The sequence below is a fragment of the Leptidea sinapis genome, chromosome 45 (assembly GCF_905404315.1).
Source record: "Leptidea sinapis chromosome 45, ilLepSina1.1, whole genome shotgun sequence".
Taxonomy (NCBI): Eukaryota; Metazoa; Arthropoda; class Insecta; order Lepidoptera; family Pieridae; genus Leptidea; species Leptidea sinapis.
The window spans coordinates 8,738,921-8,746,420 of NC_066309.1; the positions used below are offsets into that span (position 1 = coordinate 8,738,921).

Genomic DNA, 7,500 nt, shown 5'->3' on the forward strand with positions numbered 1-7,500 from the left:
CCGTCGGCGGCGGCGGCGGCGGCTCCGGTGGTGTTGGGCGCGCTGCGCAAATTCCAAAAGCGAGTACGATCGGCCCCAATAGCGGGTACGGTCGATTCCTCAATAGCGAGTACCGCCTAGCGCGAGGAGCGCGGCGCTCCCTGCCGGTCTCCCCGGACGGATATCTCACTTACTTGTTTTCTCCAATAACGAGTACCGCCGAGCGCGAGGAGCGCGGCGCTCCCTGCCGGTCTCCATCTTTTCTCTTGTTCCTTGTACACCAGAACATTATAGTTTTTGACCAATATTCGTGTCCCCTAATAATTGCATGTTCTGTCCGTTTTTTTTTTTTAATTAAATAAAATAAATTATTAATTATTAATTTATCATAAAAATACCTACGAGAAAAAGTGTAGGTGATAAAATTATCTATAAAAAATGTACCGATACTTTTTTTCCTACGAGCCACCGTTTCTGAGATAATAACTATTCAAAAACTTATAAAAACGCGCTAAGTACACTACTACCTCATAGGTGGCGTGGAAACTAACTTTTTGAATCTAACACTAAGTATTGATACATTTTTAATGGATAATTTTACGATCTACAATTTTTGTCCGAGATACTTTTATGATAAAACTTACCTACCGTTTTGCTGAAAATCGCGAAAAACGAATGTGATTAAGTAAGTAAGTAAGTAAGTACGTAAGTAAGTAAGTAAGCAACTAAGTAAGTAAGTAAATAGGTAAGTAAGTAAGTAAGTAAGAAAGAATTACGTTTAAAGATATTTATTTCTCATTAAAAACATAATATTGTCACTTACATGAGAACATAAAAATATGATGTAATAATTTATCCGCCGTTCTTTAGATGTTCAGTACATACATGTTACACATTATAGTACTTATTCTTCTTCACAAAATTTAAGATTACACACTTTTACAGGGCACTGTCACATAACAAACAATTTCAGACATGTGTTTTATAAAAACTTTGAAACAATATAGTCTGATAGGTCACGTTTAAATGTTTTTAGTGACCTAATCTTTTTGAGAGATGAAGGTAGACTATTAAAAAGTGGTGCGCCCTCGTAAATAAACATACGCTTGCCGTAATTTGTTCTTGTCTTAGGTAGTATCAAGTAGCTGGCTCGTCTCGTGCTGCGTTTAGACGTTTACATGTTTAGTTTGGGTGAGTAAGATTGATGTATGATAAGAATTTTGATTTGATTTGAAATATATTTTTTTTTGGAGGTTTTTTATTTGGTTTCGGAGGGAAAATGAAATGTACGTGTCGCGCGTTTATTACTGAACATTATCGTACTCGTTATTAATAAAGTAAAAAAAAAAAAAAAAAAAAAAAAAAAAAAAAAAAAAAAAAAAAAAAAAAAAAAAAAAAAAAAACGATTTTTTCTTCGAAGCCGCAATGCATATTCAATATTATGTTATTAATAAATAGTAAAATCAAATCAAAATCACTTTATTCACATATCAGAGAGTTTACACGTTCATATCGTTCGCGTGCACCACACATACGGCAGTCGGCGTCGAGAGTCGAGTCCGTAGCGAACGGTTCGCGACGCCGAATTCAACGCCGCTCAAGTTTTTTCTTGTAAAAAGAGTGAAAAACGCACGCGACAAAAATACAAAAACGCGCACAACACCAACCACCCCCAGCCACAACAACTGCTGCTGTTTTATTATTCTCGTCGTCGTCATCGTCATTCATATTTTATTTAATATATATTTATATTTGAGTAAGTTTGTGAATGCGCGCGATGATAACGACGATGATATAATAACAATACGGTTGTTGGTACTCTCGGGGCAGAGAGCTGGTGTGTCTGTGTCTGTGTTTGTGTCGCGCGTTGTTTTATATGTTCTTTTTTTACAATATAAAAAATGAGACAGACTCACCGCGCTGTGTCGATCGAGCGTTTTCGAGTTTCCCTATGCGGATGATATTTGATTTGGTGATTTGAAAGGTTTTTTGTGATTTCGTTTCTCATAATTCCTCTCTTCACTCTCTCTACAGTATCATACGCTGCGGCGATCCTCGTCACGTTGAAAGCGATCGTGTAAATTTTTTGCGCGCACCAAGACGCCGACTGGGCTTCGACGGTTTCCCTCTGTTAAGATTTTTAACGTGAGGGCCCGCAAGCCGGAACGCGTCGCGCATTTCACGCGTGCGAGACGTTCACGCTCCTCTCAAGCACCGGGCGTCGATCCGATTTGTGATCACGACGTGTACCGATATTAATACGTTGATACCGCTTCTATTGCGTGTCATCATTTTTATTATTACCCGAAGGGACTCTCGTTACTGAACTTTCATAACATACAATCGGCCCATCGCCGATTTATGATTCGTTCAACGCGCACCGTATGCCTTTGAGATATATAGTATACAGTGCGCGAACGGATATCTCACGATATGTTCAAGATGTCATAGTCGCGACGCCCTAAGGGGAGATCGCGACGCATGACGCGCTGAGCGCGACAACAATCGTTGTTTGCAGCAGCTCCCTGGTTGATCCTGCCAGTAGTTATATGCTTGTCTCAAAGATTAAGCCATGCATGTCTCAGTGCAAGCCGTATTAAGGCGATACCGCGAATGGCTCAATATATCAGTTTTGGTTCCTTAGATCTTACTCAGTTACTTGGATAACTGTGGTAATTCTAGAGCTAATACATGCAATCAGAGCTCTGACCAGTGATGGGATGAGTGCTTTTATTAGATCAAAACCAATCGACGGAGGGCCTCGCGTCCGAAGTCGTTAATTTTGATGAATCTGGATAACTTTTGCCGATCGCATGGTCCAGTACCGGCGACGCATCTTTCAAATGTCTGCCTTATCAACTTTCGATGGTAGTTTCTGCGACTACCATGGTTGTCACGGGTAACGGGGAATCAGGGTTCGATTCCGGAGAGGGAGCCTGAGAAACGGCTACCACATCCAAGGAAGGCAGCAGGCGCGCAAATTACCCACTCCCGGCACGGGGAGGTAGTGACGAAAAATAACGATACGGGACTCTTACGAGGCCTCGTAATCGGAATGAGTACACTTTAAATATTTTAACGAGGAACAATTGGAGGGCAAGTCTGGTGCCAGCAGCCGCGGTAATTCCAGCTCCAATAGCGTATACTAAAATTGTTGCGGTTAAAAAGCTCGTAGTTGCATTTGTGCGCCGCGCTGTCGGTGCATCGCATCCGCGGTGATACTGACACGTCTGCGGAGCATATCGTCGGTGAGCCGGCGGTAAAACGCCGGTTCAATATCAAAATCCTATCGCGGTGCTCTTCAGTGAGTGTCGAGATGGGCCGACAATTTTACTTTGAACAAATTAGAGTGCTCAAAGCGGGCTCAAAATGCCGCTTGAATATTTCGTGCATGGAATAATAGAATATGATCTCGGTTCTATTTTGTTGGTTTTCAGAACTCCGAGGTAATGATTAATAGGGATAACTGGGGGCATTCGTATTGCGACGTTAGAGGTGAAATTCTTGGATCGTCGCAAGACGAACATCAGCGAAAGCATTTGCCAAAGGTGTTTTCATCAATCAAGAACGAAAGTTAGAGGTTCGAAGGCGATTAGATACCGCCCTAGTTCTAACCGTAAATATGTCATCTAGCGATCCGCCGACGTTACTACAATGGCTCGGCGGGCAGCTTCCGGGAAACCAAAGATTTTGGACTCCGGGGGGAGTATGGTTGCAAAGCTGAAACTTAAAGGAATTGACGGAAGGGCACCACCAGGAGTGGAGCCTGCGGCTTAATTTGACTCAACACGAGAAATCTCACCAGGCCCGGACACCGGAAGGATTGACAGATTAACAGCTCTTTCTTGATTCGGTGGGTGGTGGTGCATGGCCGTTCTTAGTTGGTGGAGCGATTTGTCTGGTTAATTCCGGTAACGAACGAGACTCTAGCCTGCTAAATAGGCGTCGTCATTTAGGTGTGCGCGGCTTCAGGGTCGCGCAACTCACTGGCGGCGTATTAAAATTCTTCTTAGAGGGACCGGCGGCTTCGAGCCGCACGAGATTGAGCAATAACAGGTCTGTGATGCCCTTAGATGTCCTGGGCCGCACGCGCGCTACACTGAAGGAATCAACATGTTCTCCCTGGCCTAGAGGCCCGGGCAACCCGTTGAAACTCCTTCGTGCTGGGGATTGGGGTTTGCAATTATCCCCCATAAACGAGGAATTCCTAGTAAGCGCGAGTCATAAGCTCGCGTTGATTACGTCCCTGCCCTTTGTACACACCGCCCGTCGCTACTACCGATTGAATGATTTAGTGAGGTCTTCGGACCGACACGCGGTGGCTTCGCGGCCGTCGGCGTTGCTGGGAAGTTGACCAAACTTGATCATTTAGAGGAAGTAAAAGTCGTAACAAGGTTTCCGTAGGGGAACCTGCGGAAGGATCATTAACGTGTAACGGTCGCGTGCGCGAGCGTTGTCGCCGACACGCTTCGCTCACAGCCGACTGTTGACGATGATAACTTCAATCACGTGTCAATCACTGATTATTTTCGCGCTCGCGATGTGCTCTCTGTGCTACGTTGTCGCGTTTGCCGCGCGCGCGCTGACATCTCCCGCCGCATGTGGGGGGTGTCCGGCACGACGTCTCCGGCACGACGCTTCGGCGGGCGCGGTTCGCATGTACGCGACGCGCGTGCGTCTCGCGACGCGCTCATGTCGAGTGCGAAGCGAGTCGAGATCACGACGTACGCGCAATGCGTGCGTCACATAATATTTTGTTACACACAGAGATCGTTCACGTATTTTCTAAATATAAAAAACTATTACCCTGAACGGTGGATCACTTGGCTCGCGGGTCGATGAAGAACGCAGTTAACTGCGCGTCATAGTGTGAACTGCAGGACACATTTGAACATCGACATTTCGAACGCACATTGCGGTCCGTGGAGAAATATCCAGGACCACTCCTGTCTGAGGGCCGGCTGCATAAAAGAATACGACGACGCCGTCGCTGTATGCTGACAACACTGTTTGCGCGCCTAAAAAACGTGTAAAACGAGTGACGGTCTTCGGGCCGGGCTCGGGTAAACCCCGCCGGTTTTCCGGGGCCCGCTCGATCCGTTCGAAAATGTAAAATAAGCCGCAACGCGTGGTGCTGCTCGCGTGCAACGCCGTCTCCGCCTCACGCCCGACGTGGGTCACGGAGACGGGCGCGGTACCGGGGCGCGCTCGTTCGCTGTCACACGCGGATATCTCGTGATTAATTTTAATTAATCTATGCAGAGCTCTCTATGTGAACGGCGTGCGTGGCTGCGCCTTCGGTTCGCGTCCCGTGCGCTGCACGTGTTATTTCGGCCCGACGTGAGCGTGCAAACGAGTAGGCGGACTCGACGTCCGAAGGGCGCTTCGATCGCGGTACGTGCGCGGGTCGACGATACGTCGTTGAGACTTATTGGCGGCGCGCGCACGACGGTGTCGCTGCGCTGACGGATATCGTGTCTGCCTCATACTTTTTATCGTTGGCCTCAGATCAGGGAGGATCACCCGCCGAATTTAAGCATATTAGTAAGCGGAGGAAAAGAAACTAACCAGGATTCCCTCAGTAGCGGCGAGCGAACAGGGATAAGCCCAGCGCCGAATCCCGCGGTCGTCACGGTCGCGGGACATGTGGTGTTAGGGAGGTTCCGCTTTCTCGCGGTCGCCGCTCCCGTCCAAGTTCGTCTTGAACGGGGCCGTTTTCCCATAGAGGGTGCCAGGCCCGTAGCGACGGAGCGAGTCCGCGAGAGGGACTCTCCTCAGAGTCGGGTTGCTTGAGAGTGCAGCCCTAAGTGGGTGGTAAACTCCATCTAAGGCTAAATATAACCGCGAGACCGATAGCGAACAAGTACCGTGAGGGAAAGTTGAAAAGAACTTTGAAGAGAGAGTTCAAGAGTACGTGAAACCGTTCAGGGGTAAACCTGCGAAACTCGAATGAACGAACGGAGAGATTCATCGTCACTCCGGGGCGTACGGCGGCGTGCCGCGATGTGCGCGAGACTCGTGCTCGCGTTCACCGGTCGCCGCCGTTGACGCACCCGGACGGCGTGCACTTCTCTCTTAGTACACATTATGCATCGCGACCCGTTCGTCTGTTCGGCCTAAGCGTTGTCCGGGAGCCGGGCGGCTGCGCGTTCACGCGCACAGCCGTCCGACCGTGACGATCGCCGGCCGGCGGCGGACGGTACTTGTCATGAAACGCGCACGCGTCTCCATCCGGGGACGCGTCCGGCCCGACGCGAGCGAGAGTCGTCGTCGACATCCTGCCCTTGTGCGGATGCTGACGCGACGCCGCTGTCGTCGCAGCCGTGTAGTCTCGGACTGTGCGCGTATCAGTCGGCGATGTTACTGTTTCGGGCACTCGCAGGACCCGTCTTGAAACACGGACCAAGGAGTCTAGCATGTGTGCGAGTCATTGAGTTATGAATTCAAACAGACAAAACTGAAAGGCGCAACGAAAGTGAAGGCGCGCGCTTGTCGCGCGCTCAGGGAGGATGGAGCGTCGGTCGTCAAAAATCGATCTCTCGCACTCCCGAGGCGTCTCGTTTCCAATCAGCGAATGCGGGCGCGCTCTGAGCACAGATGCTGGGACCCGAAAGATGGTGAACTATGCCTGGTCAGGTCGAAGTCAGGGGAAACCCTGATGGAGGACCGTAGCGATTCTGACGTGCAAATCGATCGTCGGAACTGGGTATAGGGGCGAAAGACTAATCGAACCATCTAGTAGCTGGTTCCGTCCGAAGTTTCCCTCAGGATAGCTGGCGTCGACTCGTAACAGTCTCATCCGGTAAAGCGAATGATTAGAGGCATTGGGGCCGAAACGACCTCAACCTATTCTCAAACTTTAAATGGGTGAGAACTCCGGCTTACTCGAACGATGAAGCCGGAGATCTGATGACGGTGCCAAGTGGGCCAATTTTGGTAAGCAGAACTGGCGCTGTGGGATGAACCAAACGTAGTGTTAAGGCGCCTAAAAAACGCTCATGGGACACCATGAAAGGCGTTGGTCGCTCATGACAGCAGGACGGTGGCCATGGAAGTCGGAATCCGCTAAGGAGTGTGCAACGACTCACCTGCCGAAGCGACCAGCCCTGAAAATGGATGGCGCTGAAGCGTTTTGCCTATACACTACCGTTACCGGCAATCGGCGCGTGCGTGTCAAAGCGCACGCGTATTATGCCGTAACGAGTAGGACGTGCGCGGCGGAGTGCGCAGAAGGGTCTGGGCGTGAGCCCGCCTGGAGCCTCCGTCGGTGCAGATCTTGGTGGTAGTAGCAAATACTCCAGCGAGGCCCTGGAGGACTGACGTGGAGAAGGGTTTCGCGTGAACAGTAGTTGCTCGCGAGTCAGTCGATCCTAAGCTCAAGGAGAGATCTTATGTCGATGCGGCGTGTTTATATATATTTTGTGTATATGATAAATAACGCCCTTTGAGCGAAAGGGAATCCGGTTCCTATTCCGGAACCCGGCAGCGGAACCGTTTCAATAATCGTTCTCTCGTTTCTCA

The 7,500-nt window shown here is 49.1% G+C and overlaps 3 non-coding genes across 3 annotated transcripts in view; all 3 read left to right on the plus strand.

Moving 5' to 3' along the window:
* The first annotated feature begins 2,501 nt into the window (after positions 1-2,501).
* LOC126977665 (small subunit ribosomal RNA) lies at positions 2,502-4,406 on the plus strand. Its single transcript, XR_007732340.1, has one exon. It is a non-coding gene; the product is annotated as a small subunit ribosomal RNA (ribosomal RNA).
* A 376-nt stretch (positions 4,407-4,782) lies between these two features.
* LOC126977568 (5.8S ribosomal RNA) lies at positions 4,783-4,939 on the plus strand. The gene has a single exon (XR_007732241.1). It is a non-coding gene; the product is annotated as a 5.8S ribosomal RNA (ribosomal RNA).
* A 539-nt stretch (positions 4,940-5,478) lies between these two features.
* Positions 5,479-7,500, plus strand: part of LOC126977702 (large subunit ribosomal RNA) — a 3,975-nt gene continuing 1,953 nt past the window's right edge. The window contains exon 1 of the ribosomal RNA XR_007732373.1: positions 5,479-7,500. This exon is cut by the window's right edge and continues 1,953 nt beyond it. This is a non-coding gene — a ribosomal RNA (large subunit ribosomal RNA).